Source organism: Sorghum bicolor, unplaced genomic scaffold (genome assembly GCF_000003195.3).
Source record: "Sorghum bicolor cultivar BTx623 unplaced genomic scaffold, Sorghum_bicolor_NCBIv3 super_18, whole genome shotgun sequence".
Lineage (NCBI taxonomy): Eukaryota > Viridiplantae > Streptophyta > Magnoliopsida > Poales > Poaceae > Sorghum > Sorghum bicolor.
The window spans coordinates 698655-725337 of NW_018396398.1; the positions used below are offsets into that span (position 1 = coordinate 698655).

At 43.0% G+C, this 26683-nt stretch overlaps 1 pseudogene; it reads left to right on the forward strand.

Moving 5' to 3' along the window:
- The window catches only part of LOC110431493, a 171091-nt pseudogene extending 155008 nt beyond the window's left edge, over window positions 1-16083 (forward strand).
- Window positions 16084-26683: the final 10600 nt, after the last annotated feature.

Sequence of the window (26683 nt, forward strand, 5' to 3'; positions counted from 1 at the left end):
CAAGATGACGGCATCAAGCTTTTAGATGACATACACGCTGGATCCTGTGGCAACCACGCCGCCCCCAGAACACTGGTCGGGAAGACCTTCCGAGCAGGCTTTTACTGGCCAACTGCGGTCGCTGACGCCAAGAAACTAGTCCGACATTGTGAAGGATGCCAGTTCTTTGCCAAGCGCACCCATGTACCTGCTCACGAAATTCAAACTATTCCGTCGTCTTGGCCTTTCGCTTGCTGGGGTCTTGACATGATCGGGCCATTTAAGCCGGCCCCCGGTAACTTCAAGTTCGTCTTTGTACTAATCGACAAATTCTCGAAGTGGATCGAGTACATGCCACTGGTCAAAGCAACCTCCGAGAAGGCTGTGGAGTTCCTCAATCAAATCATACACAGATTTGGGATTCCCAACAGTATAATCACCGACCTGGGCACTCAGTTCACTGGCACTACATTCTGGGACTTCTGCGATGACAGGGGCATAGTCATAAAGTACGTGTCAGTAGCTCACCCACGGGCCAACGGTCAAGTAGAATGCGCGAACGGAATGATTATCGATGCTTTAAAGAAAAGGCTGTACACCGAGAACGACAGAGCACCTGGACGATGGATGAAAGAGTTACCGACCGTGGTCTGGGGCCTCCGAACACAAGCTAGTCGCAACATGGGTGTGTCACCCTACTTCATGGTTTACGGCACCGAGGCAGTGCTTCCGTCCGACATAACCTTTGGGTACTCCTAGGTGAAGAGGCTCAAGTGGAGGCTCCTAGGTGAAGAGGCTCAAGTGGAGGCTCGGTTCAGTCTGTTTGGAGATAGTGCTAATCTTGATGCAAGATAAGTCCACGGTTTGCATGGAACATACCAAATGCTTGGAAAACAATCTGGACACACATGATGGAACTCCTAGATGACGTGTGTCATACGAAATCTTGCTTCGGTCTGTTTGGAGACAGTGTTAGTTTCGGTGCAAGGTTTGCAAATAATGCAGCATAGGCTAAGAAACCATTTTGGACTCACCCGATGGTACTCCTAGGTAAAAGGCTCAAGTGAAAGCTCGGTTTGGTGTATTTGGAGATAGTGCTAATCTTGATGCAAGATAGATGCATGGTTTGCATAGAACGTACCATATGCTTAGAAATTAATTTGGACACACCCGATAGAACTCCTTGATGACGTGTGTCATATGGAATCTCGCTTTGGTGTGCTTACAGACAGTATTAGTTTCGGTGCAAGATATGTGCACGGTTTATGGCTAATGCACCAAAGTCTAATAAACCATTTTGGAAGCATCTGTTGGTACTCTAGGTGAAGAGGCTCAAGTGGAGGCTCGGTTCGGTCTGTTTAGAGATAGTGCTGATCTTGATGCAAGATAGGTGCACGATTTGCGTGGAACATACCATATGCTCAGAAATCAATTTGGACACACCAGATGGAACTCCTAGATGACATGTGTCATATGGAATCTCACTTCGGTCCGTTTAGAGACAGTGTTAGTTTCCATGCAAGATAGGTGCACGGTTTGCACCTAATGAACCATAGGATAAGAAACCATTTTGGACGTACCTGATGGTACTCCTAGGTCAAGGGGCTCAAGTGAAAGCTTGGTTTGGTCTGTTTTGAGATAGTGCTAATCTTAATGCAAGATAGATGCACGGTTTGCATGGAACATACGGTATGCTTAGAAATCAATCAGGACGCACCTGATATAACTCCTTGATGATGTGTCATATGGAATCTTGCTTCGATTCATTTAGAGACAGTGTTAGTATTGGTAGAAGATATGTGCATGGTTTACGCCTAATGCACCATAGGCTAAGAAACCATTTTAGATGCACCCGATGGTACTCGTAGTGGAAGAGGCTCAAGTGGACGTTCTGTTTGGTCTGTTCGGATATAGTGGTAATATTGATGCAAGATAGTTGCACAGTTTGCATGGAACGTACCATATGTTAAGAAATCAATTTGAATGCACCCGATGGAACTCCTTGATGACGTGTGTCATATGGAATCTCGCTTCGGTCCATTTGGAGACATTGTTAGTTTCGGTGCAATATAGGTGCACAGTTTGCACCTAATGCACCATAGTGTAAGAAACCATTTTGGACGCACTTGTTGGTACTCCTAGGTGAAGGGGCTCAAGTGAAAGCTCGGTTTGGTCTGTTTGGAGATAGTGCTAATCTTGATGCAAGATAGATACACGGTTTGCATGGAACATACGATATGCTCAGAAGTCAATTAGGACGCACCTAATATAACTCCTTGATGATGTGTGTCATATGGAATCTTGCTTCGGTTCATTTAGAGACAGTGTTACTTTTGGTAGAAGATATGTGCACGGTTTACGCCTAATGCACCATAGGCTAAGAAACCATTTTAGACGCACCCGATGGTACTCGGTGTTGAAGAGGCTCAATTAGAGGCTCAATTTGGTCTGTTTGGATATAGTGCTAATCTTGATGCAAGATAGTTGCACAGTTTGCATGGAACATACCAGAAATCAATTTGGACGCACCCAATGGAACTCCTTGATGATGTGTGTCATATAGAATCTCGCTTCGGTCTGCTTGGAGACAATGTTAGTTTTGGTGCAAGATAGGTGCAAAGTTTGTGCCTAATGCACCATAGTCTAAGAAACCATTTTTGACGCACCTGTTTGTACTCCTAGATGAAGAGGCTCAAGTGGAAGCTCTGTTTGACCTGTTTGGAGATAGTGCTAATCTTGGTGCAAGATAGGTGCATGATTTGCAAGGAACATACCATATGCTTAGAAATCAATTTGAACGCACCCAATGGAACTCCTAGATGACGTGTGTCATATGGAATCTTGATTCGGTCCGTTTGTAGACATTGTAAGTTTTAGTGCAAGATAGGTGCACAGTTTGTGCCTAATGCACCATAGTCTAAGAAACCATTTTCAACGCACTATTTGGTACTCCTGGGTGAAGAGGCTGAAGTGGAAGCTTGATTCGGTCAGTTTGGAGATAGTGCTAATCCTTATGCAAGGTAGGTGCATGGTTTGCATGGAACATACCATATGCTTGGAAATCAATTTGGATGCACCCGATGGAACTCCTTGATGACGTGTGTCATATGGAATCTCGCTTCGGTCCATTTGGAGACATTGTTAGTTTCGGTGCAAGATAGGTGCACAGTTTGCACATAATGCACCATAGTCTAAGAAACCATTTTTGACGCACCTGTTTGTACTCCTAGATGAAGAGGCTCAAGTGGAAGCTCGGTTCGGTCTGTTTGGAGATAGTGCTAATCTTGATGCAGGATAGGTGCACGATTTGCATGGAACATACCAAATGCTTTGAAATCAATCTAGACACACATGATGGCACTCCTAGATGACGTGTCATACAAAATCTTGCTTCGTTCTGTTTGGAGACAGTGTTAGTTTTGGTTCAAGATAGGTGCAAGGTTTGCACATAATGCAGTATAGGCTAAGAAACCATTTTGGACGCACCTGATAGTACTCATAGGTAAATGGATCAAGTGGAAGCTCGATTTGGTCTATTTTGAGATAGTGCTAATCTTGATGCAAGATAGATGCACGGTCTGCATGGAACGTACCATATGCTTAGAAATTAATTTGAACACACCCGATAGAACTCCTTGATGACGTGTGTCATATGGAATCTCGCTTTGGTGTGCTTACAGACAGTATTAGTTTTGGAGCAAGATATGTGCACGGTTTGCGCCTAATGCACCAAAGTCTAAGAAACCATTTTGGAAGCACCTGTTGGTACTCCTAGTTGAAGAGGCTCAAGTGGAGGCTCGGTTTGGTCTGTTTAGAGATAGTTCTAATCTTGACGCAAGACAGTTGCACAGTTTGCATGGAACGTGCCATATGTTAAGAAATCAATTTGGACGCACCCAATGGAACTCCTAGATGACGTGTGTCATATGGAATCTCCCTTCGGTCTGTTTAGAGACAGTGTTAGTTTCGGTGCAAGATAGGTGCACGGTTTGCACCTAATGCACTATAGGATAATAAACCATTTTGGACGCCCGATGGTACTCCTAGGTCAAGGGGCTCAAGTGAAAGCTCGGTTTGGTCTGCTTGGAGATAGTACTAATCTTGATACATGATAGATGCACGGTTTGCATGGAACATACGATATGCTTAGAAATCAATTTGGACGCACCTGATATAACTCCTTGGTGATGTGTGTCATATGCAATCTTACTTCGGTTCGTTTAGAGACAGTATTAGTTTTGTTAGAAGATATGTGCACGATTTACGCCTAGTGCATCATAGGCTAAGAAACCATTTTAGACGCATCCGATGGTACTCATAGTTGAAAAGGCTCAAGTGGAGGCTCGATTTGGTCTCTTTGTATATAGTGCTAATCTTGATGCAAGATAGTTGCAAACTTTGCATGGAACGTACCATATGTTAAAAAATCAATTTGGAAGGACCCAACGGAACTCCTAGATGACGTGTGTCATATGGAATCTCGCTTCGGTTTGTTTGGAGACAATGTTAGTTTCGGTGGAAGATAGGTGCATAGTTTGTGCCTAATGCACCATAGTCTAAAAAACCATTTTTGATGCACTTGTTTGTACTCCTAGATTAAGAGGCTCAAGTGGAAGCTCGGTTCGGTCTGTTTGGAGATAGTGCTAATCTTGATGCAAGATAGGTGCACGGTTTGCATGGAACATACCAAATGCTTGGAAAACAATCTCGACGCACATGATGGAACTCCTAGATGACGTGTGTCATACGAAATCTTCCTTCGGTCTATTTGGAGACAGTGATAGTTTCGGTGCAAGATAGGTGCAAGGTTTGCACATAATGTAGCATAGGCTAAGAAACCATTTTGGACGCACCCGATGGTACTCCTAGGTAAAAGGCTCAAGTGAAAGCTCAGTTTGGTCTATTTGGAGATAGTGCTAATCTTGATGCAAGATAGATGCACGGTCTGCATGAAACGTACCATATGCTTAGAAATTAATTTGGACACACCTAATAGAACTCCTTGAATACGTGTGTCATATGGAATCTCGCTTTGGTGTGCTTAGAGACAGTATTAGTTTTGGTAGAACATATGTGCACGGTTTGCGCCTAAATGCACCAAAGTCTAAGAAACCATTTTGGAAGCACCTGTTGGTACTCCTAGGTGAAGAGGCTCAAGTGGAGGCTCGGTTCGGTCTGTTTAGAGATAGTGTTAATCTTGATGCAAGATAGTTGCACAGTTTGCATGGAATGTGCCATATGTTAAGAAATCAATTTGGATGCACCCAATGGAACTCCTAGATGACGTGTGTCATATGGAATCTCGCTTCGGTCTGTTTGGAGACAATGTTAGTTTCGGTGAAAGATAGGTGCACGGTGATGAGGACATCAACACCAGCGATACATCCTCTCCGACACAACCTATAGCTGGTCCTCTTACTCATGCTCGTGTTCGTCAACTTAATAATGAAGTGAGTTCCTTGATAAGCTCGTGTCCATCTTGTTTAGACAATGGAAATGTGTGCACTCTTGTTTTGATTAGGAACTAAGGAGAAAACCGAAAGGGAGAAGGACTCACGCTCGCTGGATTCGGACAGCAGCAAAGCGCCAACTTGTGACCGTTACCACAGTTGCATACGGATTCGGATTCAGGTGCTTCAGCACTTGTTGGAAAGCTTATCAAGTCTACTTTCGTATGAATCAAGTCCCACGTCAATACCTGTTAGGCAGCAGCGGCAATGATCCAATTACCGTCGATAGGTCTTGCTGTCCAGGGTGCTGCGTCACCTCATTTTGGGCTGATGGCCCATGTATCAAGTTGGGTCCATTAGGGACGCGTCCTAGGGTTGGAGGATGACCCCAACACCTCTTTGGTCGTCAATCCATCTACTTATATCCCTCTAGAGTCGCCATGGTCATTGGGTTTTGTTTAGATCAAGTTTAGCCTTCGCTACTTGTTTGTAGGCGCGCGTGCAGGATCAGCCGCCCGTCTCCTTGTCTTCGGAACCCCATTGTTGATTCAGATTCAGTTTAAAACCTTCAATTCATCTTGCAAATTCAGTGCTTGTTTTCTCATTCTTGCTAGTTCTTCGATTGCTTGCAGGACGGGAGCCCTAGGGGCTGGTTGTTGCGCTCCACAAGATCGTGACGGCTATTGGACGTGGTGTATCGGTTGCTAAGGCGCGGTCTTGAGGGCTGTAGTCGGGCCGTGAACGTCATCTCCATCCACCAATCGAGTTATCCCCGTCTCTCACCAAAAGATCGGGCAAAAACCCTAGCGGGTTCGCATCACACGGTTTGCACCTAATGCACCATAGGATAAGAAACCATTTTGGACACACCCGATGGTAATCCTAGGTCAAGGGGCTCATGTGAAAGCTCGGTTTGGTCTGTTTGGAGATTGATGAGGACATCCCTAGCATTCATTCATCTTCAAATGAAACTCCACTTGATATAAGTGGTCCAATTACAAGAAGTAGAGCTAAACAATTGGAGAAGCAAATTCATTCTCAGGTGAACGCTAACCTTATGTTTAATAATCAGTTTATGTTGAATGATCCTATACTTTTGAGTTCTTGTTTCAATGTCCTTAGGAATGATGGAGGGTATGAACCAGCATGGGATGAAGATGGATTCAAGCCTTTGGACATCTGAACCAAGAAGCCTATTGTGTGCATAAATAAAATGGTGGTTCATTACTTCTGCATGAGAAGGCAACCAGAAGCTAGATGGCTGACCCATGGTACAAATTCCAAGCATCACCACGGACAGAATACAAGGAGTTACGTGGCATTCTACAGATGGATGAAAGCATCTTTAAGTCTATGTTGCAGCCCATCAAACGGTTCATTATTTAGACTTCCCAATAAAGAGTTATGCTCATTTTAGTAACTGCTGCCAGAAGCTGAGAAGACGCGCGAACCAGCCACGAAATCCACTAGTGGATGTGCATGATGTCATGTATTCAAAGCTGAACGCCCCTATCTATATATATCTCTTGTACTAGACAATGAAAGGACACATCTTGCTTGGTTAAAATTCAGAATACACAAACTCGTGGAGTTTTGTTTATGCGTGAGTCTTGAGAGGCTTGCAAAACTTGTTCTTTCGATTCCTGAGGGAGTTGTAGAACGCCGAACTGCGGTTCATCCAGTTTGTGTCTTCACGTCTATACGGCGTGATTGCGTGGGCTGTTCGTCGGTACGTGGAAGGGTGATTGTCTCGGTAGTTCGTCGCGTGGACAGCCTCGCGGTGCACTGCCTCTTCACCAGGTCACGCAGCGACAAGTTATCAAGTTCGCGAATCCTACGAGAAGATCGGGCCACAACGACTTGTCTCACGCTATCCCTAGGCGTGAGCATATCATCTGGTACCAAAGCCTTCGTTTCCTCGGTAGGATTGTTCTTGATTTTGGTAGGATAGAGTTTAAATACCTACTGTCCACTGAGAGCCAAAAAGAAAACCTACAGCCCAAATTCATATGTGCTACTGATTTTGTAGTTTGCTTTATCGAATTTTAATCCTTTAATATTTGTCTAGTTGCTGAATTTTTCTTTTTCACATTGTTCTAGTTATTATCTTTGTTCTAATCATCAAATTGCTTGCTGCATGTACCCATCCATCCCACCCTTGATCTGATCATCACTGCTTGCTGCGTATATATAAACAAAAAAAAATACCCACCCATCCCACCCTTGTTTTCTAACCGCCACATATTCCCCACCGCAGTTTCTTGTTTTTGTGCTGCACCATCCATCTTAGTGATCCCCTTTAGTTGAAAGTTGTGCTGCGTTTGACACAGAGGTTAAAAGAAAAGATGTCTATGGGTCAAAAGAAGGACTGAAAACGAGTTTTTGTTCCAAAAAAAAAGAGAAAAAAAAAGAAAAGCAAGAAAGAAAAAAAAAGAAAGAAAAACAAAAAGAGAACTGTGTGCAGCACACCAAAAAGGGGTTTGGGCAGCAACAAGTTTTCGGTTGGTGCAAATTGGTGATCATCTATCCACTTACTACATCTCATTCCTTTCTTTGTGCATCCTTTCCTTTATATTCAGCAACTTAGACTTCTGTTCTTGGATTATTATTTGGTTTTGCATCACTACATTTCAGTGCATTCCACTAACATATTACCCCACCAAGCTCCACTTAAAGCACCGTGAGTTGTTGCACCGTCGTCGCTGTTACAATCACTCTTCCCTACAGATCGCAGCCCCGGTTCTTGCTCTTTTCATGGAGAGAAAGAACTTGTTTTGTAAGTGGTGAGGGAGTGATTCCACATATATATTGTCCTTTTTTTTCCTCTACTAACATGGCAGGACGTGGAGATGGTGCCGCTGTTTCGGTGGAGGAATTTCAGGAGTTGCGTACACAAATGAATGATTTGGTGCAGCAGCTCCAAACTCTCCAATTGAACATACCACGTCGAGAACCGCCACCAAATGAGGATGATGATATTGACGAGGAGGATGAGCCACCGCGTCGTCCCGCTGGTCGTGGACGTGGCGGGCGTGGTCATGGTCTTCTTAATTTTGGTCGTGCTCGGCGCATTCCTGTTCGAGGTGGACGAGATTATGATGGTGATGATGATATGTTGTCTGACATGGATGATCATCGCCATGGTGGCCATCGTGGTTATCGTGACCGCCACCGTCGCCTTGATGATGATGGTTTAAGCAAAGTGAAAGTGTCTATTCCAAAATTTAATGGAAAAGAAAGTGCTGATGATTATTTTGAGTGTGAGACTAAGGTTGAACAGATCTTTGATTTGTATCCTTATCCTCCTGTCAAGAAAGCAAAGCTTGCTGCAATTGAGTTTTCAGGCTATGCAATCACTTGGTGGAATCAAGTGTGTACTGAACTCCGACGCGCTGGACATGATCGTATTACTTGGGAAGACATGAAGAGGGAAATGCGATGTCGTTTTGTTCCTGCATATTACTCTCGTGATCTACATTTGAAGCTAAAACGTCTTGTGCAAGGTACTCGTACTGTTGATGAATATTTTCAAGAATTGGAAATGTGTTTACTTCGTACAGGGATAACTGAAGATGAGGAATCCACAATGGCTCGATTTCTGGTTGGCCTCAATAAGCCCATTGCTGATAAAGTGGATATGACAAACTACACATATCTCACTGAGTTGGTACATTTTGCAAAAAGGGCAGAACGACAACTTGCTGGATCTTATAAAGATCGTGCTTCATTTTCAGCTCATAATAGTGCTACTTCTTGGCGCCAGTCACAGCAGCACGGGTCAGGGGTGCACACACCTACATCTCGTGCAACTTCTTCCAAACGTTTTGATTCCAAAGGCAAAGCTGTAAGCTCTACTCAGTCCAGCTCCTCTGCTACTGCAGCCCCAAGGCATACAAGCAAGATTGAGTGTTTTAAGTGTGGTGGTCATGGGCATAAGCAAGCTGAATGTCCCAATCGTCGTACGATTATTGCCCTTGCTGATGGTTCATATGATTCACAAAGTGAAGAGGAGGACGAGTTTCACAATGTCTTTGCAGATCATACTCTTGACACTTGTGAGTATTCAGCTGAGGATGGTACTTTTGAGCTAGGTCTGAATTGTTTAGCTATTCAACCTATTCTAACTTTTGCTCCCAGTGACATGATAGAAGATCTTATTTCTCCATATTCTAATGAGATTACTAGTGCTGATTTTGATGAGTTGCTTGCTGATTTTCCTGATTTGGAGCCTTCTAAAATGAATAGATCATCTCCTTATTTGGTGGTTAGAAGAGTTCTTTCCACTCAGTTTGTTGCTGCTGAACAAGGACAACGTCATAATTTGTTTCAGTCCCGATGCAAAGTGAAAGGTCAAGTGTGTCGTTTCATCATAGATGGTGGGAGCTGCAATAATATTGTTAGTGCCTTGCTTGTTGAGAAGCTTGGCCTACCAACACGCCGCCATCCACACCCTTACCATATGCAGTGGCTGAATAATTCAGGGACAGTGAAGGTCTCATCCATGGTTCGTTTGTCTTTCTCCATTGGTGACTATCATGGTGAGGTTGATTGTGATATTGTACCCATGCAAGCATGCCATTTGCTGTTGGGTCGTCCATGGCAGTTTGATGTGGATTCGGTGCACTTTGGGCGGTCTAACAAGTATACTTTCATCCACAACGACAAGAAGGTGGTTCTTGTTCCATTATCTCCAGAAGAGATCTATGCTTCAGATGTGGCTCGCATGAAAAAAGAAGAATCTGACAAAAGAAAATTGAGTGAGGCTGCCAACACTAGTAAGGGAGAGACTTCTAACCAATCTAGCCACATAAAGCCTCTTTCCACTACAAAACAACACCACCAAAATGAGTGCTTATTTGTGAGCAGGAGTGATTTGAGAGAAGTGAGGAACACCACAGCCCCATTCTTTGTGCTCTTGCACAAGGAGGTCCTACTTTCAACTAACAATTTACCTTCATCGCTGCCTAGTGCTGTTCTTGATCTCTTACAGGACTTTGAAGATGTTTTTCCTGATGAGGTACCAGCTGGCCTTCCTCCACTCCGTGGTATTGAGCATCAAATCGATTTGGTACCTGGAGCTTCTATTCCCAATCGTCCAGCCTACCGTGCTAATCCTGAAGAAACCAAAGAAATTCAGCGACAGGTAAAAGAGCTTTTGGACAAAGGGTATGTTCGTGAATCTCTATCACCTTGTGCTGTTCCAGTACTTTTGGTCCCTAAGAAAGATGGATCTTGGCGCATGTGTGTCGATTGTCGTGCCATTAATGCTATAACTGTACGATATCGCCATCCCATTCCTAGGCTTGATGACATGTTAGATGAATTGAGCGGCTCAACTATTTTCACCAAGATTGATTTACGCAGTGGCTATCACCAAATTCGCATGAAAATTGGTGATGAATGGAAGACAACATTTACAACCAAATTTGGCTTGTATGAATGGCTTGTGATGCCCTTTGGCTTGACAAATGCTCCTTCAACTTTTATGCGCTTAATGAATCATGTTTGATGATATTCTGATCTATAGCAAATCATTTGATGAACATCTTGATCATATCCATCAAGTACTTGCTGTTTTGAGGGAAGAGAAATTGTATGCCAACATTGCTAAGTGCACATTTTGCACAGATCGTGTTGTTTTTCTTGGTTTTGTTGTGACTGCAGATGGCATCCAGGTTGATGAAGAGAAGGTTAAGGCAATAAAGGATTGGCCTACTCCTACAAATGTGAGCCAAATTCGAAGTTTCCATGGTCTTGCAGGTTTCTATCGACGATTTGTTAAAGATTTCAGCACGATCGCTGCACCACTTAACAACTTGACAAAGAAGGATGTTCCATTCAAATGGGAAGATGACCAAGAGCAAGCCTTTGTAGAGTTAAAAAGAAAGCTTTGTGAAGCACCACTGCTGCAGCTACCTAACTTCGGTAAGACTTTTGAGATTGAATGTGATGCAAGTGGTATTGGCATTGGAGGTGTGCTACTTCAAGAAGGTAAACCTATTGCCTACTTTTCTGAAAAGTTAAATGGTCCACATCTGAATTATTCTGTCTATGATAAAGAGCTTTATGCCTTAGTTCGAGTTTTGGAAGTTTGGCAACATTATTTGTTACCTAAAGAATTTGTCATCCATTCTGATCATGAAGCTTTGAAATATTTAAAAGGTCAAGGCAAACTGAATCGTAGACATGCTAAATGGATCGAGTTCATAGAAACATTTCCGTATGTTGTTAAACATAAGCGTGGTAAAGATAACATTGTTGCAGATGCTTTGTCAAGAAGGTGTGGTTTGGTTACACAATTAGATACAAAAGTGCTTGGTTTGGAATCCATTAAAACACTCTATGCAACTGATTCTGATTTTAAAGAACCTTTCTCTCATTGCATTGCTGGAAAAGGCTGGGACAAGTATTATGTACATGATGATTTTTTATTTCGAACTAACAAACTATGCATTCCAGCCTGCTCGATTCGTCAAGTTCTTTTATAGGAAGCACATGCTGGTGGCTTAGCTGGTCATTTTGGCATCAAAAAGACATTGGACATGCTCTCTGATCATTTCTTTTGGCCACATATGCGACGTGATGTTCAACGACATGTCGAGCGTTGCATAATCTGCTTGAAAGCTAAGTCCCGCCTTAATCCCCATGGTCTCTATACTCCATTACCAATCCCAACTATACCTTGGGAAGATATATCCATGGATTTTATTCTGGGATTACCAAGGTCTCAGAGGGGGAGGGACTCTATCTTCGTTATTGTTGATCGCTTCTCAAAAATGGCACATTTTATTCCATGTCACAAGAGCGATGATGCTTCACACGTTGCTGATTTGTTTTTCAGGGAGATTGTTCGTTTACATGGAGTGCCAAAGACTATTGTTTCAGACCAAGATACAAAATTCCTGAGCTATTTTTGGAAGACATTATGGGCTAAACTTGGCACGAAGTTGTTATTTTCCACCACTTGTCATCCACAAACGGATGGGCAAACTGAAGTTGTCAACCGTACCCTGTCCACCATGCTGCGTGCCGTGCTAAAAAAGAATTTGAAGCAGTGGGAAGAATGTCTTCCACATGTCGAATTTGCTTATAATAGGGCACTACATTCCACAACAAATTTTTGTCCATTTGAAATTGTTTATGGTTTTAAGCCACATACTCCCATGGATCTTTTGCCTTTACCATTACAGGAACAAGTTAACTTGGATGCAGCGAAGAGATCCAACTTTATCAAGAAGCTACATGATGAGACAAGAAGAAATATTGAGAAGAAATCAGCACAATATGCAAAGCAAGCGAACAAAGGTAAGAAGAAGGTTACATTTCAGCCCGGTGACCTCGTGTGGTTGCATCTTCGCAAGGATCGATTTCCCCAACAACGTAAGAGTAAGTTATCACCTAGAGGTGATGGTCCATTCAAGGTTCTAAAAAAGATAAATGATAATGCATACAAAATTGAGCTGCCACCTGAATATTCCAATGTTAGTCCAACATTCAATGTCAAAGACTTGCTTCCATTTGTTGGTGAGCCTGAGTCGAGGACGACTCCTTCTCAAGAGGGGGAGGCTGATGAGGACATCCCTAGCATTCATTCATCTTCAAATGAAACTCCACTTGATATAAGTGGTCCAATTACAAGAAGTAGAGCTAAACAATTGGAGAAGGAAATTCATTCTCAGGTGAACGCTAACCTTATGTTTAATAATCAGTTTATGTTGAATGATCCTATACTTTTGAGTTCTTGTTTCAATGTCCTTAGGAATGATGGAGGGTATGAACCAGCATGGGATGAAGATGGATTCAAGCCTTTGGACATCTGAACCAAGAAGCCTATCGTGTGCATAAATAAAATGGTGGTTCATTACTTCTGCATGAGAAGGCAACCAGAAGCTAGATGGCTGACCCATGGTACCAATTCCAAGCATCACCACGGACAGAATACAAGGAGTTACGTGGAATTCTACAGATGGATGAAAGCATCTTTAAGTCTATGTTGCAGCCCATCAAACGGTTCATTATTTAGACTTCCCAATAAAGAGTTATGCTCATTTTAGTAACTGCTGCCAGAAGCTGAGAAGACGCGCGAACCAGCCACGAAATCCACTAGTGGATGTGCATGCTGTCATGTATTCAAAGCTGAACGCCCCTATCTATATATATCTCTTGTACTAGACAATGAAAGGACACATCTTGCTTGGTTAAAATTCAGAATACACAAACTCGTGGAGTTTTGTTTATGCGTGAGTCTTGAGAGGCTTGCAAAACTTGTTCTTTCGATTCCTGAGGGAGTTGTAGAACGCCGAACTGCGGTTCATCCAGTTTGTGCCTTCACGTCTATACGGCGTGATTGCGTGGGCTGTTCGTCGGTACGTGGAAGGGTGATTGTCTCGGTAGTTCGTCGCGTGGACAGCCTCGCGGTGCACTGCCTCTTCACCAGGTCACGCAGCGACAAGTTACAAGTTCGCTAATCCTACGAGAAGATTGGGCCACAACGACTTGTCTCACGCTATCCCTAGGCGTGAGCAAATCAGAGATAGTGCTAATCTTGATGCAAGACCGATGCACAGTTTGCATGGAACGTACCATATGTTAAGAAATCAATTTGGACGCACCCAATGGAACTCCTAGATGACGTGTGTCATATGGAATCTCCCTTCGGTCCGTTTAGAGACAGTGTTAGTTTCGGTGCAAGATAGGTGCACGGTTTGCACCTAATGCACCATAGAATAAGAAACCATTTTTGACGCACCTGTTTGTACTCCTAGATGACGAGGCTCAAGTGGAAGCTCAGTTTGGTCTGTTTGAAGATAGTGCTAATCTTGATGCAAGAGAGGTGCTCGGTTTGCATGGAACATACCATATGCTTGGAAATCAATTTGGATGCACCCGATGGAACTCCTTGATGACACACGTCATATGGAATCTCGCTTTGGTCTGTTTAGAAATAGTGTTAGTTTCCATGCAAGATATGTGCATGGTTTGCGCCTAATGCACCATAGTCTAAGAAACCATTTTGGAAGCACCTGTTGGTACTTTTACGTGAAGAGGCTCAAGTGGAGGCTCGGTTCGGTCTCTTTAGAGATAGTGCTAATCTTGATGCAAGATAGGTGTACGATTTGCATGGAACATACCATATGCTCAGAAATCAATTTGGACACACCAGATGGAACTCCTAGATGACATATGTCATATGGAATCTCCCTTCGGTCCGTTTAGAGGCAATGTTAGTTTCGGTGCAAGATAGGTGCATGGTTTGCACCTAATGCACCATAGGATAAGAAACCATTTTGGACGCACCCGATGGTACTCCTAGGTCAAGGGGCTCAAGTGAAAGCTCGGTTTGGTCTGCTTGGAGATAGTGCTAATCTTGATGCATGATGGATGCACGGTTTGCATGGAACATACGATATGCTTAGAAATCAATTTGGACGCACCTGATATAACTCCTTGATGATGTGTGTCATATGGAATCTTGCTTCGGTTCGTTTAGAGACAATGTTAGTTTTGCTAGAAGATATGTGCATGATTTACGCCTAATGCATCAAAGGCTAAGAAACCATATTAGATGCATCCGATGGTACTCATAGTTGAAGAGGCTCAAGTGGAGGCTCGATTTGGTCTCTTTGTATATATTGCTAATCTTGATGCAAGATAGTTGTAAAGTTTGCATGGAACGTACCATATGTTAGGAAATCAATTTGGACACACCCAATGGAACTCCTAGATGACGTGTGTCATATGGAATCTTGCTACGGTCTTTTTGGAGACAATGTTAGTTTCGGTGCAAGATAGGTGCATAGTTTGTGCCTAATGCACTATAGTCTAAGAAACCATTTTTGACGCACATGTTTGTATTCCAAAATGAAGAGGCTCAAGTGGAAGCTCGGATCGGTCTGTTTGGAGATAGTGCTAATCTTGATACAAGATAGGTGCACAGTTTGCATGGAACATACCATATGCTTGGAAATCAATTTGGATGCACCCGTCCTTGATGATGTGTGTCATATGGAATCTCGCTTTGGTCAGTTTAGAAACAGTGTTAGTTTCGGTGCAAGATATGTACACGGTTTGCGCCTAATGCACCAAAGACTAAGAAACCATTTTGGAAGCACTTGTTGGTACTCCTAGGTGAAGAGGCTCAAGTGGAGGCTCGGTTTGGTCTGTTTAGAGATAGTGCTAATCTTGATGCAAGATAGATGCACGATTTGCATGGAACATACCATATACTCAGAAATCAATTTGGATGCACCAGATGGAACTCCTATATGACATGTGTCATATGGAATCTCACTTCGGTCTGTTTAGAGATAGTGTTAGTTTCGGTGCAAGATAGGTGCACGGTTTGCACCTAATGCACCATAGGATAAGAAACCATTTTGGACACAACCGATGGTACTCCTAGGTCAAGGGGCTCTAGTGAAAGCTCAGTTTGGTCTGTTTCGATATATTGCTAATCTTGATGCAAGATAGATGCACAGTTTGTATGGAACATACGATATGGTCAGAAATCAATTAGGACACACCTGATATAACTCCTTGATGATGTGTGTCATATGGAATCTTGCTTCAGTTCATTTAGAGACAATGTTAGTTTTGGTACATGATATGTGCACGGCTTACTCCTAATGCACTATATGCTAGGAAACCATTTTAGACGCATCCGATGGTACTCGTAGTTGAAGAGGCTCAAGTTGAGGCTTGATTTGGTCTATTCGGATATAGTGCTAATCTTGATGCAAGATAGTTGCACAGTTTGCATGGAACGTACCATATGTTAAGAAATCAATTTGGACACACCCAATGGAACTCCTAGATGACGTGTGTCATATGGAATCTCCCTTCGGTCCGTTTAGAGACAGTGTTAGTTTCGGTGCAAGATAGGTGCATGGTTTGCACCTAATGCACCATAGGATAAGAAACCATTTTTGACGCACCTGTTTGTACTCCTAGATGAAGAGGCTCAAGTGGAAGCTCGATTTGGTCTGTTTGAAGATAGTGCTAATCTTGATGCAAGATAGGTGCACGATTTGCATGGAACATACCATATGCTTGGAAATCAATTCGGATGCACCCAATGGAACTCCTTGATGATGTGTGTCATATGGAATCTCGCTTTGGTGTGCTTAGAGACAGTATTTGTTTCAGTGCAAGATATGTGCACGGTTTGCGCCTAATGCACCAAAGTGTAAGAATCTATTTTGGAAGCACCTGTTGGTACTCCTAGGTGAAGAGGCTCAAGTGGAGGCTCGGTTCGGTCTGTTTAGAGATAGTGCTAATCTTGATGCAAGATAGGTGCACGATTTGCATGGAACATACCATATGCTCAGATATCAATTTGGACACACCAGATGAAACTCCTAGATGACATGTTTCATATGGAATCCCACTTCAGTCTGTTTAGAGACAGTGTTAGTTTCTCTGCAAGATAGGTGCACGGTTTGCACCTAATGCACCATAAGATAAGAAACCATTTTGAACGCACCCAATGGTACTCCTAGGTCAAGGGGCTCAAGTGAAAGCCCAGATTGGTCTATTTGGAGATACTGCTAATCTTGAAGCAAGATAGATGTACGGTTTGTATGGAACATACGATATGGTTAGAAATCAATTAGGACGCACCTGATATAACTCCTTGATGATGTGTGTCATATGGAATCTTGCTTCAGTTCGTTTAGAGACAGTGTTAGTTTTGGTAGAAGGTATGTGCACGGTTTACGCCTAATGCACCATAGGCTAAGAAACCATTTTATACGCACCCGATGGTACTCTTAGTTGAAGAGGCTCAAGTGGAGGCTCGATTTAGTCTGTTCGGATATAGTGCTAATCTTGATGCAAGATAGTTGCACAGTTTGCATGGAGCGTACCATATGTTAAGAAATCAATTTGGACGCACCCAATGGAACTCCTAGATGACGTGTGTCATATGGAATCTCGCTTCGGTTTGTTTGGAGTCAATGTTAGTTTCGGTGCAAGATAGGTGCATAGTTTGTGCCTAATGCATCATAGTCTAAGAAACCATTTTTAACGCACCTGTTTGTACTCTTAGATGAAGAGGCTCAAGTGGAAGCTCGGTTCAGTCTGTTTGGAGATAGTGCTAATTTTGATGCAAGATAGGTGCATGGTTTGCATGGAACATACCATATGCTTGGAAATCAATTTGGTTGCACCCGATGGAACTCCTTGATGACGTGTGTCATATGGAATCTCGCTTTGGTCTGTTTAGAAACAGTGTTAGTTTCAGTGCAAGATATGTGGATGGTTTGCGCCTAATGCACCATAGTCTAAGAAACCATTTTGAAGCAGGCACCTACAGCATGGTATGAGAGATTGAGAGACTTTCTTCTCTCTAAAGGGTTCAAGATGGGAAAGGTTGACACTACCCTCTTCACCAAGAAACTTGGCAATGACTTGTTTGTGTTTCAAATCTATGTTGGTGATATTAATTTTGGATCAACCAATCAAGAGTTTTGTGAAGAATTTGGAAAAATGATGGTTAATGAGTTTGAGATGTCCATGATTGGAGAGTTTAGTTACTTCCTTGGACTTCAAATCAAGCAAACGAAGGATGGCACTTTTGTAAGTCAAAGCAAGTACATCAAGGACATGATCAAGAAGTTTGGGTTGCAAGAAGCTAAACCAATGAGCACACCTATGGGCACAAATGATCAATTAGGTAGTGATGCAAGTGGCAACATGGTAGATCAAAAGCTATACCCTATGATTGGAAGTTTGCTCTATGTCACCGCATCAAGGCCGGATGTGATGTTTAGTGTGTGCAAATGTGCAAGATACCAAGCTTCACCTAGAGAAAGTCACTTGAAGGCAACCAAAAGAATATTAAGGTATCTCAATGGCACTCATGATGTTGGATTATGGTATCCCAAGGGGTCTAACTTTGAATTGATTGGGTATTCGGACTCCGATTATGGTGGGTGCAAGATTGATAGAATGAGCACAAGTGGCACTTGTCAATTGCTAGGAAGGTCTCTAATTTCATGGTCATCAAAGAAACAAAATAGTGTTGCATTGTCAACCGCCGAGGCCGAATACATTAGTGCCGGTAGTTGTTGTGCACAATTACTTTGGATGAAAGCTACCTTGAATGACTTTGGAATCAAATTCAAGAATGTGCCTTTGCTATGTGACAATGAGAGTGCAATTAAGATGACACAAAATCCGGTTCAACATTCAAGAACCAAGCACATTGATATAAGGCACCATTTCATAAGGGACCATCAACAAAAGGGTGATATTAGCATTGAAAGCATTGGCACCGAAGATCAACTAGCCGACATCTTCACAAAGCCACTTGATGAGAAGAGTTTTTGCAAGTTGAGAAATGAATTGAACATACTTGACTTCTGCAACTTGAGATGAGTGCACCCCCACATTTCTATATGACATGCCTCTCCTCCAACAAAGCAAGGTAAAGTTGGTTGACATTGCATTCATACTTTGCTAAGGACATGATTAGAACATATAGACATGTTTGCATGACAAATAGGCTCATTCATGAAAATCAAAAGGATTTGATGTATGTATGGTACCACTATTGTTTCTATGGTTGTTTGATCTAGTGGTAGCATATGACATGTTTGTGAGCTTGTGAGCCTAGTGTTGGATCTAGAATATGAGCTTATGATGTGTAATTCAACATGGTCAAGATAACCCTTATACTTTATGAGGTGTGAAAAAGCTTGTCCTTGGATCAAACTGAGTTACATATTTTAGGCAAGTGATCTAGATTGAACCACAATTTGACCCTCACATTGATTGACTTAATTCTCACTAAAATTTGAACCTTTGTGGTCATTGATGACAAAGGGGGAGAAAAACAAAGATAAAGTCAAAAAGGGGGAAAGAAACAAAGATAGGGAGATAGGGAGAGAAAAGAAGAGAAAACTTTTTAAACTTGAGCACACAAATAGGGGGAGCAAGCTCATGAACCATTTGTTGCATTTGAATGTGCACTAACATAATGATGTGTTGCATTGCAAGTTTAAAATTCACAACTCTTCTTTGATTAGTGCTTGCTAGAAATAGAACTTGAATGATGCTTTGAATTCTAGCATAGAGTTTTATTTTCATATGGTATGTAGACATATAATGTGATCTCACGAGGTATCTTGAGTTTTTGATGTATGTGTAGCTACTTTGGTGCTAAGGATGGTATATGTGCAACTCCGATTGGTATCACGCTTCAAAGGTCCATTCTATATACCTTAGCATCCTTTTGGTAGTAATAATTCTCCCAAAATTTCAATTCATGCATATGAGCAAACTTGAACCAAACTCATGGAAGCACATATGTAGGGGGAGCTAGTACTACCAAAACCGAAATTGAAATGTTTGTCCAACCTTTTCTCATGATTAAAATGTTTTGGACAAGCAATTCAAGTTCATTATGATTTCATTTCATATCTTTGTGATGGTTGTCATCAATTACCAAAAAGGGGGAGATTGAAAGCCCAAGTTTGGTTTTGGTAATTAATGACACCAAGTTGCTAATGCCTTGTGTCTAAGTGATTTGAGTTAGGCACAGCAACACATGTGATGAAGATGCATGGTGGCATGGAAAGGTGACCACATGATCACAAAGGGATGAAGCATGAAGTAAAGATTATGGTGATAGACGAGGAGCAAAATTATCAAGGCAAAGGTATAAACATAGGGTTTTACTTTTGCCGGTCTAAGATGAGTAGAGAAGTGATTGACCGTGTTTAGGACAGGTAGCCAACTATCAAGAGGGGAAATCACGGTCATCTCTCGAATCAAGTGCTACTAGGTCTACATCTTGAGCATATGCATTAGGATCTAGTAAAGTGCTAACCTATCTCCTTTGGTGAAAATGTTTGTGAAAAGCTAACACACCTGCACTTTGGTGGTGGACACTTGTTGGTGTTAGCTCATTTGCAAAGGAGGTGGTTTTCCTAGGGTTGAGAGGGGTGTGGGTTCCTCTCTCCCTCCCGCCTCGCAAACTCGGCGGGATTCGGCGCTTTTGAGAAAAATAAGTGTATATTTTCTATTGCACCGGTGGGAAATTAGGAGAAGTCGCGGGAGTGTTTTCTCACTGAGAAACACTCACCGGACGCTGAGTGCGGAGGCACCGGATGCTGGGCTCAGAGTCCGGTATGCTTGACCCTGCTAGCATTGAGCACCGGACGCACTCTGAGAGCGTCCGGTGGTTAGCGTCCGGTGTGATGGCGTTTTTGCAACCCACCCTGTGTTTAAGTCCAGTGAGCACCGGACGCTCAGGGTGCGTCCGGTGGCTTACGGTCGGTGATCCTGTAGGTTTGCAGAACTCTCTGTGCATGAGTCGGTGTGCACCGGACGCGTCCGGTGTGGACCTGCAGAGCATCTGGTGCTTTGTAGGTAACTGTTAGAGACTGACACGCGAGTTTCAAGAAGGACACATGGCCAACTCTAGTGCACCAGACGCAGGGTGTCGAGCGTCCGGTGCTCACTTGGTAGCGTCCGGTGCCCCCGTTTTTAGCCCAGTGAAAGTTGCCAACGGCTAGTTCTTTGAGGGGGCTTATAAATAGAAGGTGGCCAGCTTTGGGAAGCTCTCTCTTGCATATTTGAATAATTGAGGCACACTTTGAGCTAGAGAACACTCCCTCCACTCATCTCCTTGCTTGATTGCTAATCCTAGTGAGACTGAGTGAGTTTTAAGTGCATTGCTTTGAGAGTTGCATTTAGTGGCACTTGATTCTTGAGTTTGCTGCGGATTTCTTATTACTCTTAGGTGTTTCCCAACGCCCTAGACGGCTTGGAGCAGCGGTTGTGTTGAGCTAGTGATTGGAGATTGTTTCGAGCTGCACCAAGTGATTTGTGAGGGGTTCTTGAGCCTTCCCCGCGGGAGATCGCAATTGGCTACTCTAGTGGATTCCTTGTGGCTTGGAGGATCCCCATCTTGTGAGTGGATGTGCGGCACCCGATGAGGGTTTGTCTTTGGATTGCCAATTAGCTCGTGATCCATCAAGTGGGTGTATCGCCACAACGAGGACTAGCTTGCCGGGAAGCAAGTGAACCTCGGTAAAAAATCTTGTGTCATCTCTTGCCGAGGACTCTCTTGTGATTGTGAGTGATTGGGTGGATATATCTCTACTCTACAACGTTGGTATAACAATCACTCTCCACTCCTTTACTTACTTGTATTTCTTGCTAGTTGTTTAGCTTGTTTAGTTTAGTCTTCTTGTTTAGGAGTGTAGCATGTTTGTAGTTGTGGTTTCTTGTTGTAACTTGTGTTTAGCTTTCTTGCTAGACTTGTGTAGGTGGCTTGCATAGCTTAGTTGTGCTAGTGCTAGAATAGCTTCGCCTTTTGTTTTACTAATCAACTTGTCTAGTTGAAGTTTGTAGAAATTTTAAATAGGATATTCACCCCCCTCTAGCCATTTGGACCTTTCAGTGTGTCATATGGAATATCACTTCGGTCCATTTGGAGACATTGTTAGTTTCGGTGCAAGATAGGTGCACAGTTTGCACCTAATGCACCATAGTCTAAGAAACCATTTTGGATGCACTTGTTGGTACTCCTAGGTGAAGGGGCTCAAGTGGATGCTCGGTTCAGTCTGTTTGGAGATAGTGCTAATCTTGATGCAAGATAGGTCCACGTTTTGCACGGAACATACCAAATGCATGCAAATCAATCTGGACGCACATGATGGAACTCCTAGATGACGTGTGTCATACAAAATCTTGCTTCGGTCTATTTGGAGATAGTGCTAATCTTGATGCAAGATAGATGCACGGTCTACATAGAACGTGCCATATGCTTAGAAATTAAATTGGACACACCCGATAGAACTCCTTGATGACGTGTGTCATATGAAATCTCGCTTCGGTGTGCTTAGAGACAGTATTAGTTTCAGTGCAGGATATGTGCACGGTTTGCGCCTAATGCACCAAAGTCTAAGAAACCATTTTGGAAGCACCTGTTGGTACTCCTAGGTGAAGAGGCTCAAATGGAGGCTTGGTTAAGTCTGTTTAGAGATAGTGCTAATCTTGATGCAAGATAGGTGCACGATTTGCATGGAACATACCATATGCTCAGAAATCAATTTGGACGCACTAGATGGAACTCCTAGATGACATGTGTCATATGGAATCTCACTTCGGTCCGTTTAGAGACAGTGTTAGTTTCAGTGCAAGATAGGTGCACGGTTTACACCTAATGCACCATAGGATAAGAAACCATTTTGGACGCACCCAAAGGTACTCCTAGGTCAAGGGGCTCAAGTGAAAGCTCGGTTTGGTCTGTTTGGAGATAGTGCTAATCTTGATGCAAGATAGATGCACGGTTTGCATGGAATATACGATATGCTCAGAAATCAATTAGGACGCACTTGATATAACTCCTTGATGATGTGTGTCATATGGAACCTTGCTTCGGTTTGTTTAGAGACAGTGTTAGTTTTGGTAGAAGATATGTGCACGATTTACGCCTAATGCACCATAGGCTAAGAAACCATTTTAGGCGCACCCGATGTTACTCATAGTTGAAGAGGCTTAAGTGGAGGCTTGATTTGGTCTGTTCGGATATAGTGCTAATCTTGATGCAAGATAGTTGCATAGTTTGCATTGAACGTACCATATGTTAAGAAATCAATTTGGACGCACCCAATGGAACTCTTAGATGACGTGTGTCATATGGAATCTCACTTCGGTCTGTTTGGAGACAATGTTAGTTTCGGTGTAAGACAGGTGCATAGTTTGTGCCTAATGCACCATAGTCTAAGAAACTATTTTTGACGCACCTGTTTGTACTCCTAGATGAAGAGGCTCAATTAGAAGCTCGGTTCGGTCTGTTTGGAGATAGTGCTAATCTTGGTTAAAGATAGGTGCACGGTTTGCATGGAACATACCATATGCTTGGAAATCAATTTGGATGCACCCGATGGAACTCCTTGATGACGTGTGTCATATGGAATCTTACTTTGGTCTGTTTAGAAATAGTGTTAGTTTCGGTGCAAGATATGTGGATGGTTTGCGCCTAATGCACCATAGTCTAAGAAACCATTTTGGAAGCACCTGTTGGTACTTTGGTGAAGAGGCTCAAGTGGAAGCTCGGTTTGATCTGTTTGGAGATAGAAATCTTGATGCAAGATAGGTGCATGATTTGTAAGAACATACCATATGCTTAGAAATCAATTTGGACGCACCCAATGGAACTCCTAGATGACGTGTGTCATATAGAATCTTGCTTCGGTCCGTTTGTAGACATTGTAAGTTTTAGTGCAAGATAGGTGCACAGTTTGCGCCTAATGCACCATAGTCTAAGAAAACATTTTGGACAAACTATTTGGTACTCCTGGGTGAAGAGGCTTAAGTGGAAGCTTGGTTCGGTTAGTTTGGAGATAGTGATAATCCTTATGCAAGGTAGGTGCATGGTTTGCATGGAACATACTATATGCTTGGAAATCAATTTGGATGCACCCGATGGAACTCCTTGATGATGTGTGTCATATGGAATCTCACTTCGTTCCATTTGGAGACATTGTTAGTTTCGGTGCAAGATAGGTGCACAGTTTGCACCTAATGCGCCATAGTCTAAGAAACCATTTTGGACGCACTTGTTTGTACTCCTAGGTGAAGGGGCTCAAGTGGATGGTTGGTTCGGTATGTTTGGAGATAGTGCTAATCTTGATGCAAGATAGGTGCACGGTTTGCATGGAACATACCAACTGCTTCGAAAACGATCTGGACGCACATGATGGAACACCTAGATGACGTGTGTCATATGAAATCTTGCTTCGATCTGTTTGGAGACAGTGTTAGTTTCGGTGCAAGATAGTTGCAAGGTTTGCACATAATGCAGCATAGCCTAAGAAACCATTTTGGATGCACCCGATGGTACTCCTAGGTAAAAGGCTCAAGTGAAAGCTTGGTTTGGTCTATTTGGAGATAGTGCTAATCTTGATGCAAGATAGATGCACGGTCTGCATGGAACGTACCATATGCTTAGAAATTAATTTGGACGCACCCGATAGAACTCCTTGATGACGTGTGTCATATGGAATCTTGCTTTGGTGTGCTTAGAAACAGTATTAGTTTCGGTGCAAGATATGTGCACGGTTTGCGCCTAATGCACCAAAGTCTAAAAACCATTTTGGAAGCACCTGTTGGTACTCCTAGGTGTAGAGGCTCAAGTGGAGGCTTGGTTTGGTCTGTTTAGAGATAGTTCTAATCTTGATGCAAGATAGGTGCACGATTTGCATGGAACATATCATATGCTCAAAAATCAATTTGGACGCACCAGATGGAACTCCTAGATGACATGTATCATATGGAATCTCACTTCAATCCATTTAGAGACAGTGTTAGTTTCTGATGAGGACATCAACACCAGCGATACATATCCTACATCCACCAACGATACATATCCTACATCCACCAGCGATACATATTCTACATCCTCTCCGACACAACCTATAGCTGGTCCTCCTACTCGTGCTCGTGCCCGTGAACTCAACCTTCAAGTAAGTTCAGCTTTAAACTCTTGTCAATCATATTTAGACAATGGAGACACGTGCACTTTCGTGTTGCTCAGGAATAATGGACAAGATCAGCAAGGGAAGGTTCAACTGCATTCAGAATTTGAGGCAACACCAACTTCAAGGGCTGATTGCATATGGGAAGAGTGATAACTTAACAAAGGTGATTGGAGATCAGGTCCAAGCCTCCACAACATCCTCTATCAAGTTACCACGTCGTTTATAAAGCAAGGAAACAAAGAGTCCAAACCCAACACGTTTTGGGAGTTGGATTCGGACTGGAAAATAACTCTAAATTGTATGGATCACCACGGCGTCATATGGACTCCAAGTGGGACGTTCCTATACTTGTTGGAAAGCTCATGAAGTCTACTTTCCAATGGGTCCAACCACATATCTATGCAGCTTATGAGTCGGGCGCAGTCCTTGTTTTCGTGCCGACACCTTTTTCTATTTTGGTGCTGCGTCACCCTATTTTGGACCAATGGCCCATGTATCAAGTTGAGTCCATTAGGGACGCGTCCTAGGGTTGGAGGACGACTCTAGCACCCCTTTGGTCGTCCTCCCCTCTATTTATTTACATCTAGAGCCGCCATGAACAACTGGGTTTTGTTTAGATCAAGTTTAGCCTTCGCTACTTGCTTGTAGGCGCGCGTGCAGGATCAGCCGCCCGTCTCCTTGTCTTCGGAACCCCATTGTTGATTAAGATTCAGTTTAAAACCTTCAATTCATCTTGCAAATTCAGTGCTTGTTTCCTCGTTCTTGCTAGTTCTTCGATTGCTTCCAGGACGGGAGCCCTAGGGGCTGGTTGTCGCGCTCCACAAGATCGTGACGGCTGTTGGACGTGGTGTATCGGTTGCTAAGGCGCGGTCTTGAGGGCTGTAGTCGGGCCGTGAACGTCATCTCCATCCACTAATCGAGTTATCCAGCGCCTCTCATCGAAAGATCAGGCCAAAAACCCTAGCGGGTTCGCATCAGTTGGTATCAGAGCAAGGTTCTTCGGTGAGAGACTTCTAATCCTTTGCTGTTTTTAATTAATTTCCTATAGTCCAGAAAAGCCAAAAAAATATAGTAGATTAGTTTTTCCATAATCCTATTAAACCTTTGTGCCTTGGCTAGTACCGTTTTAGTTAGGGCTTGTTGAATTTGCGTTGCTTCGGTTTGTGTCGAGTTGCTGGTCTTAGTGTCTAGTCCTTTAGAGTTTCGAGTTCTTGTCACCATCTATACACAGCCGAGTATTACCATATCTTCTCTCTGTCGAATCTGTTGCGAAGTCTGAATTGAACTGTGGTCTTGGTCCGGATCGAGTAGAGTTCCAATCTGAGTTCAAAAAGAAAGATAACTCTACTTGTTCGGCCTTACTCTAGAGAGAGAGAGAGAGAGAGTGGAGCGAAAAAAGTGTGTGGAGCGAATTGCTCTTTTGTCTTCTTTTGTTCATATAATCAGTTTTTGAGGTTGTCCAAAAAAAAAGAAAAAAGAAAAAGAAAAAAAAAGAAAAGAGAAAAGATTCAAAAAAAGGGGCTGTTTTTCATATTGATTTTAGGTTTGTCCCACCTTGTTTTCGGGGGTGTGCTGTGGTTTTCCTTTGTGTCCAGGCTCGCGTCTCTAGCACGGTCTAGCTTAGGACCAGCACATTACCATCGTCGAACGCTTATTCAGCTCGCTTTTATAACTAACGTGGTGCTAGTTCGTTCCTTGTTTCAGCCCACCTATAGCTCCACATACTCTACAGCTTGACAGGTCTTGTGCTGCAGCACCAAT